The 22,666-nt window shown below is 34.1% G+C and overlaps 1 non-coding gene across 1 annotated transcript; it reads right to left on the bottom strand.

Annotated features, from left to right (window-relative positions):
- Positions 1-21,983: 21,983 nt before the first annotated feature.
- LOC121221487 (small nucleolar RNA R71) lies at positions 21,984-22,090 on the bottom strand. Its single transcript, XR_005918879.1, has one exon. It is a non-coding gene; the product is annotated as a small nucleolar RNA R71 (small nucleolar RNA).
- Between the last annotated feature and the right edge of the window lie 576 nt (positions 22,091-22,666).

Below are 22,666 nucleotides of genomic sequence, written 5' to 3'. Positions count from 1 at the left end.
CTAATTGCATCATAAAACCTCTAAATTATAAAGACAACAACAATTAGGCACTTTCATATTTAACCATTAAATTTTTATTTTACGCGATTTAATCCTTTTATTTAATCGGACACTCAAACGGCGAAATTAAAGCACGCAATTTTCACACTAGTAAATTCACACATAATAAACACAGAAAATAATATTAAAATATTTTTCTAATTCAGATTTGTGGTCCCGAAACCACTATTCTGATTAGAGTCAAACCGGGTTATTACACCCTTGTTAGGAAGGTGGTCTTCATTTTGTAACAAGGAAACCTTGACTCTTTGGCAGAGTGCAGTGATCAGTGAGGGGAAATTTAATGTGCGAACATTCTTTTGTGCACAACTATGAATCTTAGGAAAGATGATTTTTCCAGCATTAATATTTCAGCCCACCATTATGGAGTGGAAAATCAATAAACGGTCCTTAGAGATTGTAGTATTATGTGTAAAAGGAATGGGACTCGTTTCCAAGAAATAGTACCAAATCTTGCATTAAAGCTTTAATGAGACTTTATTGATGGTATAACAATCATTTCTTGATATTTACCATTGTGTACCTTCCACACAAACATCAGTGAGAACCTGGACTAAACACTCTGGGACATTGTCTTCACAAAGTCATCATGCTCGTTAGGACCTTCAGATAATCCATATTGAGCACTGATGGAGTCCTTATTAAATAAAAATAATGCACCATGTACGTATATAAAGGCATTGTCAGGAGAAGTAATATGGAATCTTTCACTACCTTTAGGAAGACATCACTAGGATGGAGACAGAAGATTCCTTACCCATGCTTTTCAACAACTGATGATATGACCCCTGTATACCCTATGAAGGGAGCATCCTAAAAAATAAATCCTTTTTCCATGCAGAATAGTTGATTGGAAATATTTTTGTGGTATTTTTCTTCAGCAAGTTTACTGAAGAAGCTGCATAGAGAGGCCGAGGTCGAAGTAGTTGAGTTGGACGCCATTGGAGAAAATATAAAAAACTTGAAAATGGAGAAGGCTAGATTTTATTGTGGTTATGAATGAAATAGAGAGTAAAAGTAGAAAACGAAGTGAGATAAAAATGTGGGAAGAAATTGAATCGGCTAGGTTAAAATGTAGGATTATGGTGTATGTGATAAGATTGGCCTTAATCATGATTTGACAACGCAACACAATTGACAGAGTTTGCATCAGAATTGTGGATATGTCCTGCAAATTCTTCCTGAATTACAATGTCAACAAATTCTATAGCATGGCATTCTTCATCTGGATCTGCACACATTAAAGCATCAAACACATTAAATGTCAATTACTGATCATTAATTCTCATGGTTAACTCACTTTTCTATACATCAATCAATGTTCTACCAGTTGCTAAGAAAGGTTGTCTAAGTATTATAGGTACCTCTTTATTTGCTTCACATTCAAAAATAATAAAATCTGCTAGAAAGATGAACTTGTCAACTCTTACCAGTATATATTCAATTTTACCTTCTAGATGGACATATTATCAGCTAGTTGTAGTGTGACTATAGTAGGTCTTGCCTTTCCAATCCTAAGTTTCATGAAAACAGACATAGACATTAGATTGATACTTTCACTTAAATCACATAATTTTTTGCCTACATAACGGTTTCCAATCGAGCATGGTATATTGAAACTTCTTGGATCTATTAATTTTAGTGGCAGCTTATTCTTCAGCATTGCTGTGCACCCTTCAGTAAGTGCAACAGTTTCAAACGCCCCTGAAATTCTTTTCTTGGATAGGATATCTTTCATGAATTTCACATAATTAGGCATTTGTTCTAATGCTTTCACCAAAGGTATGTTAATGTGTAATTTCTTCAAGACCTTCAAAAATTTCTTGAATTGAGCATATTGTTTCAACTTTTGGAAACGCTGAGGAAAAGGTGGACGTGACCTTCCTTCCATTTATTGAGGTTGCCTTGCCATGACATTTGTATTGGCTTTCTAAGATGAATTTGCTTTTATATGCTTTTTGTCTATTCCCATCTTTTGTAGCTTGTTCCACTTCTAGTTCAAAAGTCTTGCTTCCAGGAACTTCTAAACTTTCCTATTCAGAAAAGGCATGATTCACAACTCCAGGCAACTGAGTGTCGCTCTGGAGTATTATGGCTTTACATTTTTCCTTTCCTTAAGATCAAGAACTTTCTGTGTCACTAGGCAATGCTCCTTGTTGTCTGGAACTTAATGTAGTGGCAATGTGTCCCACTTCATTCTCCAAAGCTCTTAAGGAAGCTATTTAGCTCTAAATAATTGCATCATTCTTAGCCATATACTCTTTCAACAGAGCTTCCATAGATGATGCTGAAGATGATGAACTTTGTTGCACATTTTTCCGTGATATTGGTTGACTGTATCTAAGTGGTACACTAGCCACATTCTATTTATTAACAGTGCTGGTTTTTCCTATTCCTTGATTACTCCAGCTGAAATTTGGATGTTGTTTCCACATTGGATTGTATGTGTTAAAGTAGGGATTGTTGTTGCTACAATTAAAATTCCCCATGTAATATGCAGAGGCTGGATTGGATAGGTATTCATCGAAAACATGATCTTTTCCACAGTATATGCAAGCTAGTTCTGCAACCTTCATCTTCTACACTACAGAGGGTTTTTTCAGAGTTTTAATCATATTTGTTAAAGGTGATACCTAAGTTGTTAGAGATCTAATCACATCAAGTTTCATTGTTCTAGTAACTCTTTTACCAGTACCAACTCTGGTAGTGGGGTACTGATAATCATTATTTGCTATTCTTTCCAGAATTTCATATGCTCCATTGTAGGATTTGTCAAGCAATGTCCCATTAGCAGATGCATCCACCACCATTCGCGTATGAGCATTTAATCCATTATAGAATATTTCCATTTGTGTCCAATGCTGAAAACCATGCATTAGCCATTTTCTAATTAGTTCCTTGAAATGCTCTCATGCTTTGTATAATGTCTCATCTTCAAATTTCCTGAATGATGTAATGCTGTTCCTAAGCTTGTCATTCATGATGGGAGGATTGTACCTAGGTAGAAATCTCTGACACAGTTCATTCCAAGATGTTACTGTGCTTGATGGTAATGCATTCAACCATTATCTGGCACCATCTCGCAATGAATAAGGGAATAATTTTAATCTAAAGGAATCTTTAGGAACACCCTGCTGCCTGAATGAATCACAGACTTCAACAAAAAGTCTCAAGAGCAATTTGGGATCTTCAGTCGGTAAACCACTAAATTGCCTTACCGTCTGCAACATCTGAAACATTACTGACTTTAATTCAAAGTGTTGAGCTTGAATATATAACCTAACAATTCCTAGACTTAGATCACCCAAAATAGGTACTACATGTTCTTTGATAGGTCTATTTCTTTCATCTACGATTCGAGGAATATTCGCATTGCTTTCATTCTGGAGTACTTGACCTTCTCTGATTGGATCATTTATAATCTTGTCAATTTCTCTTAACTCTTTTTTTCTTCACCTTAATGTCCTTTCAATTTCAAGATCAAAATAATATTTTGTATCCTCTTGAATGTTTCTTCTTATGCACTAATACAAACCTAGAAAATCAAATAAAATACTAATTAATTGTTCTAACAAAAATAACAAGAATAATAACAAATCAACTTTTCATCAATGTTGTTGATTCCTGGCAACGATGCAAAAAACTTGTTGCGTGTAAATAACTAATACAACTGTACAAGTGTATATGTCATTAAAGTAATAAAATGTTAAGTAAGTATCATCTCCATAAGGATCGAAAATTGGTAAGAAATTAAGTAAGTTGTTATAATCCTATTGAGTAAACTAAATAACATAAAATATTCTCAAGTTGAATAGAATGTTTGTACAATGAATTAATGAAATTAAATGCTAAAAACAAAGAATTGATATGAAAAATAAAATGTAGTCGCAAATTATAGAGAAAAACAAGAATAATTTTGTTGTTGAATGAATAGGGCTAGAATTATTAAGGTGAAATGTTCATATGAAAGCGATGCCATGACAAAATATTGTCTAATCAACTGCTCAAAGATTCACCACCGTAACTGTCGAAACCAATTTTTTTTATATTTAAAAAAACGGGATCGACTTTTTAAAATGGAAATGGGAGTCGCCACCGATCTTTTATTAAGGTGTGACAGGTTCACCATTAAAAATAAATTTTAGGTCTGCGAGATTTGAGAAAATAGGTCTGGGAGTCGGTTACGCACGAGAAAGGGTTAGCACCCTCGTAACGCCCAAAATTGGTACCGAATCGATTGTTTAATGTCTTAGTGTCGAAACTTTGAAAAGATTTTGAAATACGATCCTTTTATCTTGAATAAAATGAATTGGATAACAAGGCTCACTTACTTCAAGGAAATAAATTGTCACACTCAGTAAGTTAGAGTGCAACGTTTCAAATCCTCAAAATTAAGTTTGACTTTTAAAACCTGTACATTTTGAGAAGGATATTCGATTCTTTAGGTCAGATGAGAAAATCGAAACCTAGTAAGTTAGGGTTCGATTTCACAAAATCCTAAATATCGAATATTGCCTTTATTTTCATTCGTTAGAAAAATCCTCGTTTCGAGAAAACAATATGTCATATCCAATGCGTTAGGACACCACATATCAAATGCTAGATTTTTTTATTGTGAAACAGAATGATTGTTGTGCTTTAATAAAATACAATTTTTACAAATGAAACATGATTGAATAGCAATACATAAGGTAAAAGACACAATTCACAATCTAAATACCTATTGAGGAATAATAAAAAAGGGATGAATTCAAGCAAAAATGGCTACAACAATTTTTTAACATATTAGGCAAATATTAATCCTAATTGTCAAATATCAAATGAATTAAATATAACAACATTTATTAATAACCACATTTTAAAGCTAAAATATTTACACACAAACTTAAAATGGACTTGAAACAAAATAAAACATCATTGAATAATTGTATTTAAAAATGAATTTGAAACAAGTAATATACCTTTATCAATTTAACATAGATAGTATATACAAAAAAATATATAATGCATATATATAAAAAAAATGAGGTAGCAAGATTCGCCATTGTGGCTTTAATCTGTTCCACTGCACCGCCTAGGGAGTAAGATTTGCTGTTGAAGCTTTAATCTTTTTAACTGCAATGTCGGAGAAGCATGATTCGCTGTTGTGGCTTTAATCTATTCCACTGCACCGCCTAGGAGGCAAGATTTGCTGCTGTAGCTTTAATCTTTTTAACCGCAATGTCGGGGATGCAAGATTCACTGATGTGGCTTTAATCTGTTCCACTGCACCGCCAGGGAAATAAGATTCACTGTTGTAGCTTTAATCTTTTTAACTGCAATGTCGAGGAAGCAAGATTCACCGATGTGGCTTTAATCTGCTCCACTACATCGCCTGGGAAATAAGATTCGCTATTGTAGCTTTAATCTTTTTAACTGCAATGTTGGGGAAGTAAGATTCATCGCTGTAGCTTTAATCTGCTGCACTGCATCACCTGGGGAGTAAGATTTGTTGTTGTAGCTTAATCTTTTTAACTGCAATGTCGGGGAAGCAAGATTCACTGCTGTAGCTTTAATCTGCTACACTGCATCGCCTGGGGAGTAAGATTTGCCGTTGTAGCTTAATCTTTTTAACTGCAATGTCGGGGAAGCAAGATTCACCGATGTGACTTTAATCTCTTCCACTGCACCGCTAAGTAAATAAGATTCGCTATTGTAGCTTTAATCTTTTTAACTGCAATGTCGGGGAAGCAAGATTCACCTATGTGGCTTTAATCTGTTCCACTGCACCGCCAGGGAAATAAGATTCGCTGTTGTAGCTTTAATCTTTTTAACTGCAATGTTGGGGAAGCAAGATTCACCGATGTGGCTTTAATCTGCTCCACTGCATTGCTTGGGAAGTAAGATTTCTAGCTTCAATCTGCTCCATTGTAACCTTAGGGAGATAAGATTCACCATTTTCGATTAGGAACTCTTCGGTCTATTCCACTGTAATCTCAGGGAGATAAGACCTGATACGATCTACTCTACTGTAATTTCAGAGAGATAAGATCTTTTATTTTAATCCGCTCCACTATAATCTCAGGGAAATAGGATTACTGGCTTCAATCTGCGCCACTGTAATCTCAGAGAGATAAGATTTCTGGCTTCAATCTACTCCACTGTAACCTCAGGGAGATAAGATTTCACCATTTTCGATTAGAAATTCTTCGGTCTATTCCACTGTAATCTCAGGGAGATAAGAGCTGATGCGATCTACTCTACTGTAATTTCAGAGAGATAAGATCCTTTATTTTAATCCGCTCTACTGTAACCTCAGGGAAATAGGATTACTAGCTTCGATCTGCTCCATTGTAATCTCAGGGAGATAAGATTTCTGACTTCAATCTGCTCCACTGTAACCTCAGGGAGATAAGATTCACCATTTTCGATTAGGAATTCTTCGGTCTATTCCACTGTAATCTCAGGGAGATAAGACCTGATGCAATCTACTCTACTGTAACTTCAGAGAGATAAGATCCTTTATTTTAATCCGCTCCACTGTAATCTCATGGAAATAGGATTTGTGGCTTAAATCTGCTTCCTTACTCTTGAAGATAAGATTTTCCATCTTCGATCTGCTCCGCTACTGCTTAGGGAGACAAGATCTGCACTTGGGTTATCATTACTCGAAGTTTATTAAGGCTTTGTCACTGAAGTGCTATAACACCTTCCTTCTCGACTGGCATTCCTGAAGAAACATTTAATCAGGTTGTCCCTACTGTAAACCTCAAAGTTTAATCCACAGGGATACAAAATTTGTATCTTCATTCTCAAGGTGTAACTAAAAAAATGAGGGGATCTGGTCTTTTCTCAATCCTTTCCCATCACCATTTAAGGATACCAAACGTAATTCTTTGGTTTTTATACCATTCTCAAAGTGCCACATCAAATATTTATGCATAAGAATTTTCTCCCAAAGAGATCTCTTCTTACTAACTCATGATTATTGCTTGTTCAATCCATGTTTCTGCCAAAAAAATCCAAAGAGAAAGTCTGAATTTAGACTCTTCCTTCTCAAATGTTCAAATCAGGTTCCTATATTATTTAGAAACTTTTCAGAGTAATATGCAAAACTTCCTTTGTGAAAGTTTTATTAGTCCATTAATCATTATTCCAATGCAACATGCTTGCAAAAAGGGTCATAACAATGGATAAGAATAAAGTTGGTTCTAAGCATAGCTCGAAAGGAATAAATTACCAAAAATGATAAAGAAGGATAACGAAGAAATTGATTGGGAATGTGCATCTTGGAAAAGAATAAAGTATTCCAAGAACAACAAATTTAATATAAATAGTATGAAAATTGGGTGCCCCAGATATCGCAGTTTGAACTTCTCTGTACAAACTTTCTGAAGACCATTCTGAGTTTGACATGTGTTTAAGAGATCCTTAGTACTCTATCAATGCTCTAAGATGTCGTATACCCTTTCCTGTTAATTCAGGTATAGTAAGATCATCATATGCCCCAATATGATCACAATTTGAGCTGCTCTGATCACCTCATACCCCATTCTGATCAATATTTGAGCTGCCCTTTTCGAGTTTTCGACTCAAATCCCCTTTGGCCTAAGGAGCCCTTTGCGGGTTTTCCCTTTAGCCTCTCCATTTTCACTTTTTCATTTTTTATTTTCATTTTTCATCTTTTTTTTACTCAAAGTGCCATTTTCAAGCTTTCACCTTGGTCCTTTCTTCTTCTTTAAATGAAGTGTTTCTTGACTGGATCCGAGTTTATAGGATTAGAAATCTCACTTAGGATCAGTGCTCCTCTGAAAATGGTCTTCCTTACAACATAGGGACATTCCCGGTTTGGCATTCATTTCCCTTTAGAATTCCTTCGTTGAGGAAGAATCTTTTTCAACATCCAGCCCTCTCGTGGAATTCTCTGAGACGACCCTGTTTATTATGGTCTCATATCATTTATTTCTGGTACATTTGACCCTGATAAATAGTTTTTAACCCTTTTCCTAAGTCTAACTGATCACATCGCGTAATACCCCAGAAGATAATTAGGGGTTGGCTCAGATTTGGCACCAAGTAGCTCATGGACTGAAGGTTTTGCTTCAAATTTATCAATAGTGGAACAAATGACGGATCAAAGTGTCAAGGACTGGTTGAAAGTTCTTCTTTGGGGGAAACAAGAATTGTCCCGACTCTAAAATAATATTTCTCATTTAAAATCTTGTTTGATTTTAAATTTTATTTTTCATTGTTTTACTGTTAGTTAGATTTTAGGATTTAGATTTTTTAATTTTATGTTAGAATTAGAAGAAAATATGTTTCCAGGAGGAACAGAGGAGTTAGAAGTAATTTGGGGTCAAGTACGGACAACTGAAGGACTCCGACACGCATTGAAGAACTGCAGGCAAGGTCGTGTTGTGCCACAAACACCTTGTGACGCGACATGACCATTTTGAACCAAAATTTTGGAAAACTAAGGCATCGTGTTGTGCCACACAACCTCTATGTTACGCCACATCCTTCATTTCTAGACTCTTCGACCTATTTCAAAGTAAAAGCCCATCGAATTCCTATTTATACCCACTGTTTTCTAACCTAAAATCACAGTTCCAAAACACCTAAATTAGCATAGAGAGAGCTCCAGCTACCGCACCTCCTTCTTGTGGTTCAAGCTTCAATTTTTTGAAATTCCAATCCTTGCTTGTTCAAGTAAACACTTCATTTCACTTTTCTTTTGTTATTTGTTCGTTCTCCTTGTTATTTTTTTAAGATTTTTGCATCATATCAGACTTAGGAATGAATCTTGTGCAACACCCAAGGTTTAACGTTCTAACTTTGTTCTTTGTATTTTTAAACATTGGGTTGTTGATTTTTAGTGTTAAATTTTAAGAATGAAACCTAGAATGCAAAGATACAACCACTAAGGCACCGATTAATTTTGAAACCCATCACTTTTAGAACTCTAAAGTTGAGAGCATCTACCTGTAAATGAGTAGCCATTCTTTCATTCAAGAACGTAGGTTCGACCCTACAATGTCTGCCTATGGTGAAATCTTAGAGTTGGTAGATTACCACCATCAGAATAATTTAAGCGAGATCTGATTGAATCGGTGGTTGACACAATCGCTTATGAATTTTGTACCTCCTTGGAAGATAGGGAGAACCTTAAGCAAAGGGGTGAAATTCTAACCCATGTTATGGTCAGAGTTAAAAGGTGTTGGTAATGCCTAGATAAAAATGTCGATTATATGACACCCCAATCTATGTGCATGATTATCCCAAGGGCTCAGATTTGTTAACATTCAAATACATTGACATAGATGGGATAATCAATTTCTTGACATAGGGTCGTAATGAGTGGGCTCACCAGGCTAATAATGATGTGTCGCCCAACTTTAATCAGGCTATAATGTTTCTAATAGGGAAGATGTGGATGCAATTTTTTTCACCCTCTTATTTACCACACAAAATGCTTCTAACGTCACTGCATTTTGAGCAGTTATGCTTTACTTTATTTTGTAGAAAAGAGAAATTTGTGTCGGCCATTGGATATATGAAGAAAATTTGAAGTGCATACAACATCGAAAATAAAGTATGTACTTCTTACACTTGATTACAGCCTTGTGTAAGCACGTAGATGTGCCCATATCTCTGATTGAGCCATTTACACATCCAACAAGGTGTGGGATTAGAGGTACCATATACGGCCAATTCATTGAGCTTCAATGAAAACTAATCCAAGAATGGGAGGAATGGTTAATGCACAGGAAAGAAACCCAAAGGCCAAGCAAGAGAAAGAGTAAAGTTCAAACGCTATAGCTTACAGGTTTAACAAATTTATGAATAATGATAAATTAAGATGTATGTGTGATGTAGGACATAGGAGACGTGCTAATTAAGATAGCACAATAGAACGGGTGGAAGATGCCTAATTGAGTGCCAGATATGTTTATGTGATTACCACAATCGAGTGTGACCAAGGAGGAAGACAATAATGATGATAATGATGATGGAGATGGAGAGGATGATGTCCCTTCAGCATTGCAGGAGTATGAGCGAGCATTTCAACCAAGACGGCCATCCATTAAAGGGGGTGTGATCTGCGAGCCTAGTAAATCTAGCCTATAATATCCCGCCCAGCAGAGTCTTAGTATTATGTTATTTTCTGGCATATATTTGGTAAATTTAATGGTAGAATCGAGTAAGTATTTGTTCTGGCTGAGTGAAGTTTTCGACATGATTCGCCATTTGGCGAACACTTAGGTGTGGCAGACTCTTCTCTTAAGCATTCACCCATCCTATATATTTTAGGCAAACTCATTAAGTTCACAACTGTTATCACTTGTTTTATTTAGTGTTTGACTTATGTTAGGATTTAGTTAAAACTTAGTTAGAATTAAACTAATTTACTGTAGACTATTAAACTTAAAACTTGTTAAGTGCATTTAATCATGAGAATCAAGGGTGTTAATGGGATTATTTGAATTCTCCACTAAACCTTGTCTCTATTGCTTAGTATATAAGAGTATCAGTGGCAATCCTGAGTCATGTTTACATCTTCTTTTTTCTTGAATTCCTCTGTAAGTCTATGAAAAACCTAAATTAGAATAACTTCATTGAAGAAAAGGTTTACAGTATCAGGATAACACCCACGTTTATACCAACTTATTAGTAATGTCTAATAACCTTTAGGTTATTATAGAAGTAATTTACATGTTTATTTTATTGCATGCATAGACATTAGAATTGTTCGAGAGGAAGGAAACTTCCTGATTCTGGATTAGGTGTTACTGATTCTTACATGCATGATAAGTTTCAATATATTTATGATCTGATAAGAGCACTCATATTTTGTTTAGCTCAAGAAGTTACTGAGGGCCCTAGTGACAAGGGTAAATTACTAGTTGTGTAGATGTGTATTAAAGTTTCTGGGGAGTTCCCTTATACTTCCATAAGTCGTAAAATTATATTATATAAATTATGTAAGGAAACTAATCTCTCTCTGTAATGTATGAATGATATATGTGTGAGTAATGGTTGTTCAGTGTTATCAGTCTAAGTTCAGGCTATATGTGTTAAAGTAAATGCCATTTTTCATGCTTAAGACAATACTATTAGTTTGTGATATTTGAGATTTGATATGTGCTGATGGAGAAGAGGAGATATGTTTGTGATGCCTCCGGTGGGGCAGCTATATCACAAATTTGACTGGCAGATCACAAGAAAACATACTAATATAAATAAAATGATACGGGGAGTTAAGAGGGAGTATGTATATGAAAGAGATTGTATGATATGCTTCTGACTCTGAATTATGGGTATATGGTTGGCCTGAAGATGGGTTGTCTATGTCATGTTTAGTTGGCGTACAATAACTGCCCAAGTGTTAAGTATTGGTGTATTAAGTTTGTTTGTGTTCTATGTATACCATAGGCATATTATGTTCAACCTGTGTAACTACTTCTGAAAGCTTTGTTAATGAATTGAGTGTTAAGAGTAAGACTTCTATGTAATCATTATGTTTTGGAACTCACTAAGTTCATATGAACTTACTTTATTATCTCTTCCTTCTCAGGCTTGTTGATTGAAGGAACGAACTCTGTTGAAGGGACTACACCAGTGTAACACCCCAAACCTGGCCTAGACGTTATGGCCGTATCTGGTGATGTCACATGGTAGTGTGTTTGAAAACCGTAGCTTGTGCCAGATAAACCGTAACTTCGCTTAATTTATTTTTCGTTTAGATTTCATCTTTATTAATTCTAAAATTGTGATTTTTAGTTAATCGTTAGTTTTCAGGACATTATACGTTGCAGAAGTTTTTCTTTTAAATACAAAATCCAAATTTTAAACGAAAATCCATAAAGGCCTTTATTATAGTAAAATACCCCAAATAAAAGTTTAAAAACCTAATTAAATACGAAACAGTAAAAAGGGGTCGTGTGGCCACCGCTGAGTCCTCCGCCACTCCGATACGCCTAAGTCTAGGGATCACCTGTACAGATAAAACAGAAGGGTGAGTTTACGAAAACTCAGTGTGTAATCCCCATATAAACATGCAGTCAAAATGTAATTAGTCTGGGCCTAAGCCTATTTCAGTAACAGTTTCAATTTCAGTTAAGGCCTTAGCCCATTACAGTATTAGTATTCAGTATAGTAACAGTTATGCAGTATCAATTCCTACCCAGCCAACCTCTACACTCCAACTCCGTCCAACCCTACACTCCATGTTGGGATATAATTAACCCACCTATCCCTACACTCTAAAAAGTACTGGATGCGGCACTAGACAGTAGTTTGCAGCTGAGCTGCCAGTAAATTAGGCTCAAGGCCTTTTAGTACACTTCCTTCGAACATTATAATCCCCAACCCAATGCAATGTAATATACAAATATGACATGCTATACATAATATCATGCATGTAAACCAGGCATACAGTATCAAATCAGTGGGACATCATCATGCTTAATAATATCAGTCATACAGTCATTTCAGTCAACTAGGGGTCTAGGTAAGGTTACCGACCCTATAGTAGGTCTATAGTTGACTCGGGTGACTCGTGCAACCTTAGCAATAAAATAGTAAAAATGGGCCAACAAGCCCATGATGTTCGCCCGTATGGCCCACGTGACCCAAATTGGCCTTGGCTGTGTAGACTACATGAGCTTGCCCAAAAATCCCACACGGCCCAATTCGGTCCGGCCCGTGTATCGCACCCAGCCAGCCTCGTCATTCACATACTCGTGTTTGATCACACGGCCTACCACACGGACAGCCACACGCCTGTGCAACGTCAGCAGCCTCACTTTTTAGCTTTTTGTCGTTTTTCGTTTACAATGTTACGATTACACACCTGTCTTCTTTTCGATACCTAAGCCCTCATAAGCACTTCAATACCTACAATTGACCAATCCAACACCATAATCAATCCTTTTTTACAATTAAACAACAAATCCCCAAGCCAATAGACTCATCTAAAAAGCAATGAACACTTACTGCAAGGTTTCCAATCGACTTGCTAAGAAACAATACGAAGTGGCCTCAATCCACAAAGTATGCTGCCACCAGAACCCCATAGTTAGTTTACCAAAAATTTCTCAATCAAAACAATGTTAACAATTTACCACTTACCGCACAAGTGGCTAAAGTTTGCACAAAAGAGAAGAACGAAACACACTTAGGAGTAAAGGAGGAGAAACAACAACAAGTGGAGAATTTCAGCTGCGAAACAACAAAAAGAAGAAGAAAAGGCGAAGAGGGAAAAACAATCAGCAGAAATTTGAATAGCGAAAATCGACACTAAAGAACTAAGAATAGTCGACCGAAGTTAAGAGAAACAAAAGCCAGAACTAAAATTGGACTTACCGCATGTGCAAGACTCAGTGTCGTGCTAAAGAACTATATGAATAGAGAGAACGAAAGGGAGAGTGGGACAAGAAAAACCAAAATTCAGCAGCAAGGTGGGGAAGAAAGAAAATACTGATTAAAAAGGAAAGAAAATCATAATATTTCAGCAATGAAAAGGTAGAATAGCCGTTAGAAGAAAGAGGAACACTTTAGGGATTTTCGAAATAGCAAAAAGAAATAAAATCAGATTTGGATAATCCCCAACCTCCCCTAATTCACTCCTAAAAACTCTCCTAGTATCCCTCCACAAACCATCCACTTCCACTACACCTCAAATTCTTTATTTTCCTCTAAAAATCCCACAACTACCAAAACCCCCTATTATCCTCCTAAAAAAAGTAGCCACAACATCCCCACACTCCTCAAATACACAGAATTCTGGTCAAACTACAACACTCATACAGCTCAAGCAGTAAAAATAAATCCCCTTAATCCCTCAAAGATTCAAACCTCAAACCTCCTGTCACTTAACACTTCACCTAACCACCAGACCAGTAGGCCCATTCTGACATACTTTACCAACATTTATTTATAAGCCTACTGACTAGCGATAGTGTAACAGCCCGTTTCTGAGTCTGATCAAAATAGTGGTTTTGGGACCATTTAACCGAGTCAAAATATTTATTTTACTATTTTAATGAGTTTTATAGTATGATAGAATTATCGTGTGAAAATTTCGTAAAGAAATTTTTATTGATTATATGGTTAATTCGGTAAAAGGGAAGAAATCGCGTAACGCGAAAAAAATAAAAATAAAATATGAGTTCTAGTATATAAATGACTCAAATGGCTATAGAATTAATGGTGGAAGTCTTTACATGGATAATATACCTTTTTTAATGCTAGTGGACATTTATGTTTATATTTTACATGATTTCTATATGCTTTTATAAATGTTAAATATGTAAAATAGTTAATAAGTTATAATTAATTAAAAGACAAAGCCAAATTATGTTTTTATTCATCATCTATAGCCGACATTAAAGAGAAAGAATAGCCCTTTCTTTAGGGTTCGTTCGGTCAAGCTATAATTCTCAATTAAGATCAAGATAAACAAATACCAGAACTTAATCGTGGGAAACAAAAGTGAGACGGGTAGACAAAAGTATCCGAGAAAAGACAAGGTCAGTTCGTATAGCTAAAATCTAATTATTAAATATTTGTAATTGTCCAAAAAAATAAATTTATATAAGTTGAATGAATAATCCACTTGAAATTCAAATTATCGGTATACGATTATATTAATGTTTTCATGAATGAAAATGAAATGTTACAAATGCTATATACGTTACATGGATTTGGTATGATAATATGCATTGAATATGCAATTTGAGTATTTAAATGAATGTATTTAGTTAAATTGAATATATATATGAGTTGAGAAATTGAGTTATTGATTATTGAATGCTTAAATGATGAAGTTGGATTATATCGAGCCCCGTTCGAACTTAAGAAAATCATCGAATACGAGTGACCTGTCCCTACAGTTACCTTTTGGTCGAGCTCCAGCATTTGTTGTGGACTCACCACAACTCATATGAACTTACCGTTTTAGTTCTACGGAGCTTATAGAGCTTACCGTTTACCGGCTCAAGAGGAGCATACCGATCATGGCTCGAAAGAGCGTAAATGATGATGAATTAATGGATTTCTGATCTATACACTTAGTGTGTATCACCAGAGTATCCCTCGATATTTTTGTAGGTTCAACGGTTATTATACCAATATGTGTTGTAAAGATTATATAATATAAAAGTTATATGATTTACGTGGTTTATAAGTTACATGAAATACATGAATTACATGGTTTATAAGCTACATGAAATAAATGATTTACATGGATTATTTGTTATATGAATTTATGAATTATAAGGATGATATGATACATTCAGCTATATGACTTGGATTGATTTTATGATATATGATTTATATGAATTTAGGAATGAATTTGGATGTTAAAAGAATGTTATATGTTTGGTTTCATGTTTATGAATGGATGAATTTATGGATGTGAAATGACTAACTTGTGAATGGTGATGTGAATAGGCTTTGTGGACAAATGAGTTGGTTTAAATTGCTTTAATGTTTAATGTTAAATTGGTAAGTTTAATTCTATATTATACGAGCTTACTAAGCTTAGTGCTTACTTCATTCATTTTCTTATGTCCTATAGACTTCGGAAGCTAGCTCGATTTCAGATGAGGTCGGAGATTTGCTATCACACTATCCAGACAATATTTGGTACTTTTGGATCTTATGTAAATAATGTAAATATGGCGTGTATAAGCTAGTTTATGGATTGAATTAGATGGTCACTTATGTTGGTGAATGTGGTATGAATTTTGGGATTTGATCAAGCTATGTGATATGGCTTGAGTTGAAAATGTTTGGTTTGGTATGGAAGCATTATGTGTTATGCTCATTTTGCGGTAAATTTGATAAATGTTATTTTGGCATAAATGAGGTATGATTAGGGATATGTTAGTTTGAACGGTGATATGTGATTGAATTGTAAAGGAATATTTTGAGGCATATGTGTGACCAACCAAAATGGTCATTTTGGTATGTGTTTACTTGTGAATTTGGTAAGAATTTCATATGGTTTAACAAGGTTTTTGTATGTTTTATAATGTATTGAAATGAGATATGAACATTTGTTTGGATATGAAATTGACATTGAATTTGGTATGTTTGAGATGGTATTTAGTAAATGTTCAATGTTTTACTGTTCCGAACTGAAGTAAAGGTCCTGTAATGCCCCTTACCTATACGGTATAGGGATGTTACAGATAGAGGGCTTTGTTCAGAAAAATACAAAAATTTTCCCAAGACAAAGCTTGAACTTAAGACCTCACACACACACCCAGAGCACTTAACCACTGAAGCAAATACACAATTGTGTCATAAATACACAGAAACAAATATACAAACTTTGGGGCATTACAGCCAGAGCACTATTGATACTGTGAACCATCTGTTTCAGTCTTGTATCACGTATGACCTTTGGGGGTGGCGTGTAATTAATGTTTTGAAACCAACATGTATAACGTTCTTCTAGTTTTTTTAAGATGTTATTTTATGAGAATATTATTGTATTTAAATACTTGGATTTAAGTTATTATATTTCAATTCATGAAATTACCTTTTTAAACTTATATGACAAAGTAATTGAATGTTGTTTTAAACTACCAATTATGTACATTGGAACCTTTTAAAAATAATAGTTTATTATATGTTTTACAATCGTAAATCTATAAAGTTTTATAAAGCTTCCGTCAAAGGAACATTTTGCTTAAAATTTAATCTGATTTTAAGTTCTAACATATCATACTTGGAACCAATTATCGAGTTGGGTTTGGTCTCAGCCCAGTATTCAAGGAGGCATGCTATAAAATTTTTAGTGGGTTGAGATCGGGGAAAGAAAAGGATGATTGAGGAGTTGGAGCCTAATTCCGACTAATTCTAAACATTTTTAATTTTTATTTTGGATTTATATTTTTAAGACTTATTTTATTTTTGGTTTATTTTTTTATATAGTTTAATTAGGATTTTATTTTATTATATATATATTGTATGTTTTGTTTTATTTGTACGAACCCCATATTTTTTAAAGCACTACAATTTCAAGCCAAAACCGCGAGGTTGAGCCAGTCCCACCAATTTCGTTGCACTTATCAAGCTAATCAGGTAATCTTTTTCCTTTATCTTTTATTGCACATTAGGGACAATGTGCCGGATAAAGTGTGGTGGTTGACTTAGGAAAAATTTTAAAAATTTTCTGTTATTTTGTTTTGTTTTTTAGGTTTTTAATAATTTCTAATTTTTAATTTGTGTGTTTTCTATGTGCTTGAGCTTGTAGAAATACAAGTAATTGGTTAGGAGCATGTTGATAGGATGTTGTGAATAAACTGTAAATTTAGTTTATTAATACTAGATTCTAGATTATCTAATTTTAGACTAATTAGTTCAATGTATTACACTGTGACTAGATTAAAGATGTTAAGTATACCAAATGATAAATGGTTGTATAAATAGCATGCATGCTACTTGAATTTTAGGTTGTAGGAATTGATAGACTTGGCTGATTTAATCTATGTATGGAATTATCTAGGGATGACCTAAGGCATTGTTTGATAGACCATTTTTTAGCCAAAAAGATATCCTATATATATTTTCCCTAGTACTTAATTTGAGCCTGAATCCATTTTCTTGATAGCCAGAAATGAAAACCTAAGCCTAATAATTAATTTATTTGATCCTTTATTTTCTTGGTCCTTGCACGGATTTACACGTCCAACCATTGATATTTAAGAATTAGATAGATACATCATGGTAATTTCAAAAGAAAAAAATGAGGGAAACTAAAGAATTGTATGATATAGTGAGTATAAGAATTTTGATCTTATAGAAAAGGAAAAAAAAAGAGGAAAATATATATATAAAAGGCAAAATGTCAATTGAGAAAATCTCAAAGAAGAAAAAAAAAACAAAAATAAAGTGAGCTAGAAAAAAAAGAATGCTGACATTTGTTCAAAAGAAAGTAAGCCTAAAAATATACTTTATATAGGATAGCTAAGTACATCCAAATAAAACTTTAAAGTATACTGAAACTCTAATTAATTTAAACAAGAAGTAGTTTTAAACTAAAATTTTCTATTTGTCGATATATTTAAAGTATGTAAAGTTTTAGAAAAATATATTTAAAGTCGTGGCCTCGAATCCCTTAGTGAAACTAGACAATATATTTTCTATTTGTCATACCTTCTTGTCAAAGTCAATACATGATTTTAAAACTTTTTTACATTTATGGTCAAAGAACATTATTTTTCTTAACATGCCATATATATACAAGGGTGTAAAATATATAGTCATATTAGAGGACTACTAGTTCAATCAAATGACTATTAAATTACACATTTATTCATCCTTCACCATAGACATTATCAATTATTTTCTCACTATGATCAAAACTATGTCCATCAACTAAATGGGTCAAATAACATTCATATTGTTCTTTTCATACTCACGAGATCTTTGATTCATGGCTTCCAAAGTAAATTTAAAAATTTACTACATCTCAAAATTTTATAAAACCATGATATTATAGATCATATTCATGCTAAATATAAAAAACCACATGCACCATCATAAATATGCACAATAGGATCTCAATTTCAAATATATGATTATCATGTTATATATTTTCACTAGAAGATTTCATACCAGAATAGTGATCTTATTATATAAGCCAATGCTTTCCGCTATTCTACATTGAATAGAAAATATAACCATACATATGCATATGACTTATTTCATTTCTAGTCAAAACTGTTGGAAAAAAATCTGGTTTGAAAACAGTTTTCTTCCACAGCAAAAAATAAAAATTTTGAAAATGACCCGGTTTGTGATATTTATAGCAATTAACCTTAGACCGAATTTGCACCTATGATTTCGGATAAACGAATCCTTGTTGTTCCCAACTTTCAACCAAATGATCTTATCCGCTATTTGAATCAAACACAAAACTAGAAATAGTTTTCTTTTCTTTTGGGTGAAAATGAAAATTCTTCTTCTCAAATAGTAACTAGCAGAATCTTTATTCTGGAAAATATATTTAATTCTTATAGAATAAGGGTCTCTCTATTTTCGAGCAGAATAACGCTATCTGAAAGTTGTTTAAATAGCCCTACCAGTGTCATCTATTTATAGGGAGAGAAGGTAGAACCCTTGTTGAATTGTAGAAGTTTATTTTAACTAGAAAAATGAACTCCTAGTCTAACTAGGAGTATAGGGGGCAACAACCCTAGTTAATAATACTAGGGTTTTCTGTTTCACCCTATTACATAGGGGCTTTTGGGCCTCTTCCATATCGGGTCCAATTACAAGTACTTCTTGGGATTTTAACTCAATACTTTATAATTTGATCCAACCCAAAATTTGTTTTTCTATTTCCCGAAATAAACTTCATAATATTCTAATTAAATAATTTTCTCAACCCAATTCAAATTCCATTAAAATCATGATGAATTTACCGTAAAAGAATCTATGAGAAAATGTACTCAATATTTATGTATTCAACGGTTTATTATGACCAAATTATTTATTTTCATTTTTGAACTTCATTTAATTCAAAAAACATAAATTCATTTATCATGTCCTTTTCATTTTTCATTTTCATTTTAGTTTTGGAGAAAACCATATTCATTTCCAAATGATTTCATTTCTCCATTTTCATTTTCATGTTGGAGAAGACCATAATCATTTCCAAATGTTTCTCATTTATCTGTTTTCACTATTTGTATTCATTTATGTTCATTTGATTCAACATACAATTCATTTCTAGTTTCAGCGAGCTAATAGAGGGACCGATTGAACATATGCAATTGAGGCTCAAATGATTTATAATTAACTTTCAGATTTTTGCCTATTAATTATAAACTCATTTAGTCACAAAGTCATTCCAATATAGTATCGTGACTGAGCTCTTGATGTGTCGCAATTCGTTGTAGCAGATTAAACCTCTTTCTATACCTAATGAGCTTGTTAGAGGAAAATTTAGTTATGTTTTTACTTAGTTTTCATCTTTAGTGCTTAGGGAATTAAATGAGTAATTTAGGTTTTACATGACCTATTGGGCCAAATTAGGCCTAAAGGTAGACTGACATGTTAGGTGAGTGTGAAAGACATCAATTTAGGGCAGCAAGATAATGGATTGCTCCTGATATTGCAACACGGAGCTTGGATGTCACAACATAACAACCAAAATACACCAGGGAGCAAATTGCCAAGGATGTCGTGACACTGCCCTGAAGACATGCCCAAAGAAGTAATCTCCCATCAATGTCGCGACACAAGCTTGAGGGTGTTGTGACACCAGCTTGACGTGGTCACTTAAAGAAGCAACGGTGTTTTTTCCAGTACAACACAATTTAATAAAGTTTAGTTAGTCGTTTTAGGTAAAGATGAGTTTGTTAACCTTGGCCTATAAATACCATTGCTCAAAACTGTTTAGGGGATTTTGGCCTCCCTTTTATTTTCACTTTTATTGCTCAAGGATTGCGCTTCAAGTTTCATTACAATATTTAGGATATTTCTATTCTCTTTATTTGCTTTGAAATATGTTCATGTTTCAATTCAAATCTATAATATTTGTTAGATCCAAAAGTAACTAAACCCTTGGAAGATTAACAAGTGGATGTAAGATTAGTTGATGAATATGTAGGGTTTCTTAGCAAATTAGTTGGTTGGGAAAGGAAGAACTTAAACCTTAGGCTAAACGACCCTAGGAAGTCATGTACATAGATATGAACTTGAAATCAGTATAGTCTGTCGTGAAAACCTTACCTTGACCCAGTCTAACCTGTGACATCAAGAGATAAGTAGTGCTTGTCGATTCATTAGGTTAGTGAAAGGTCGAGAGGCCCTTCTAGGTTAATGACTAGCTAATTGGATAGAACTCGAAATAAAAGTTAATATGAACACTGAAGCGAGTTAGCCTTCTGCTTTTAGATATGATAATATTCACAATTTGTTTCTATCAATAGTTTATATTCTTTATTTAGAATTCCTTTTTATCACCACTTTATGAATCATTGTAATATAATTTGGTTAAAGTAATATTTAGACCTGTTAGTGTAGGAATTAATATTAGTTTAATCAAGTCCCCTTTGGGTACGATCCTAAGAGTGCTTTCTATACTTTGTTGTACAAAACTATATTACAACCTGACCCATATACTTGCTAACACTACCTTAATTTCTATCTTTAGTTGCAATATTCTCACTCCCGACGCTAGTACATCAAGAGGTGGCCTAGTTGTTGGTTTCATTACCAGGGAGGTTTCTTCATTAGAAGAATTTTAATTTTTACGCTTAATAGGATAATTAGAAATATTCTCTAATTATAGATACGATTTTTAATTTTTATTAATTTATTTAATTTTCTAACTTATTTCCTGTTCTTTGTGGATTTTAGTGTATGACTCCGAGTGGGGGCACACCTATAGAGCCAGCCACTGATCCAAAAAGAATCATACGTCATAATCATAGACAGCAACAACAATAGCACATGCATTATAATTTGCCTATTGCAGTTGATCTACCATATTATAATCCATTATTTGATGATCCACCAATACAAGACCTACCACCACCACAACACCAATTATCAATATAGCCGCCCATGGCTCGTGAAAAAAGGACACTTAGAGACTACACGCTACCAAATCTAGATGCAGTACAAGGCAACATCATAAGACCGATGATAACTATGAATAATTTTGAAATAAAGAGGGAAATGATCTAGATGATTTAGAACAATCTTTAGTTTAGTGGGATCATGAACAGTTTCTCAAACTTTGTGACACTTTTAAATTCAACAGTGTCACTGATGACAGTACTCGCCTTTGATTGTTCCCCTTCTCCTTAATCGATAATTCCTTTTATTAGTTAGATTCACAAACATCAGGATCAATTACTACATGGAACGAGCTTGCGGAGAAATTTTTGCACAAATCCTTCCCTATCAGCAAAACCGTTCAACTAAGAAGAGACATTACTAACTTCAAACAAATGGAAGGAGAGAACTTTTACAAAGGTTGGGAACATTTTAGACTGCTCATATAGAGATGCCCTCATCATGGTTTTCCTAAATGGTTAAGGTTACAGATGTTCTACAACGGGTTCGATGGAAAATCAAGGTTAGGACTAGATGGAGCCGTAGGAAGGGCTTTAATGAACCGAATGTATGAAGATGTCTATCAGCTGATAAAGAACATGGCCATGAACTCTTGCCAGTGGTTGAACGAAAGATTTACTTATGGTCTGAGACCACCTACGGCCAAAGTTGTCCATAAGAAAGACAAATAGCAACAAATATTGGACAAGCTTAACCAGTTGGAGTCGACATCTACTAGACCCATGATGAGTGAATTAATCAGGATGATCGATCAATACCCTAAGAACTAGTTTGAGGACATGAACTACATAGGGAATAGGGGTGGAAATCCTTATTCAAACACTTATAATCCCGGATAGAAAGACCACCCGAACTTGAGATAAGGTGGAAAGCATGGATGAGGTAATGCTACTCATAATAAGAAAAATCATAATTACCAACCTCCTTATTTAAAGAAGGCTTAGGAGAGGACCTATGTGAATTACCATACTGTATGCGGTTAAAATTTAGATTGCATAGAGGGGAAATTACAGTTAATTAGGAC

Source organism: Gossypium hirsutum, chromosome D09 (assembly GCF_007990345.1).
Source record: "Gossypium hirsutum isolate 1008001.06 chromosome D09, Gossypium_hirsutum_v2.1, whole genome shotgun sequence".
NCBI lineage: Eukaryota > Viridiplantae > Streptophyta > Magnoliopsida > Malvales > Malvaceae > Gossypium > Gossypium hirsutum.
The sequence above is the reverse complement of the archived record's forward strand: the minus strand, read 5'-3'. Positions and strand labels throughout refer to the sequence as shown.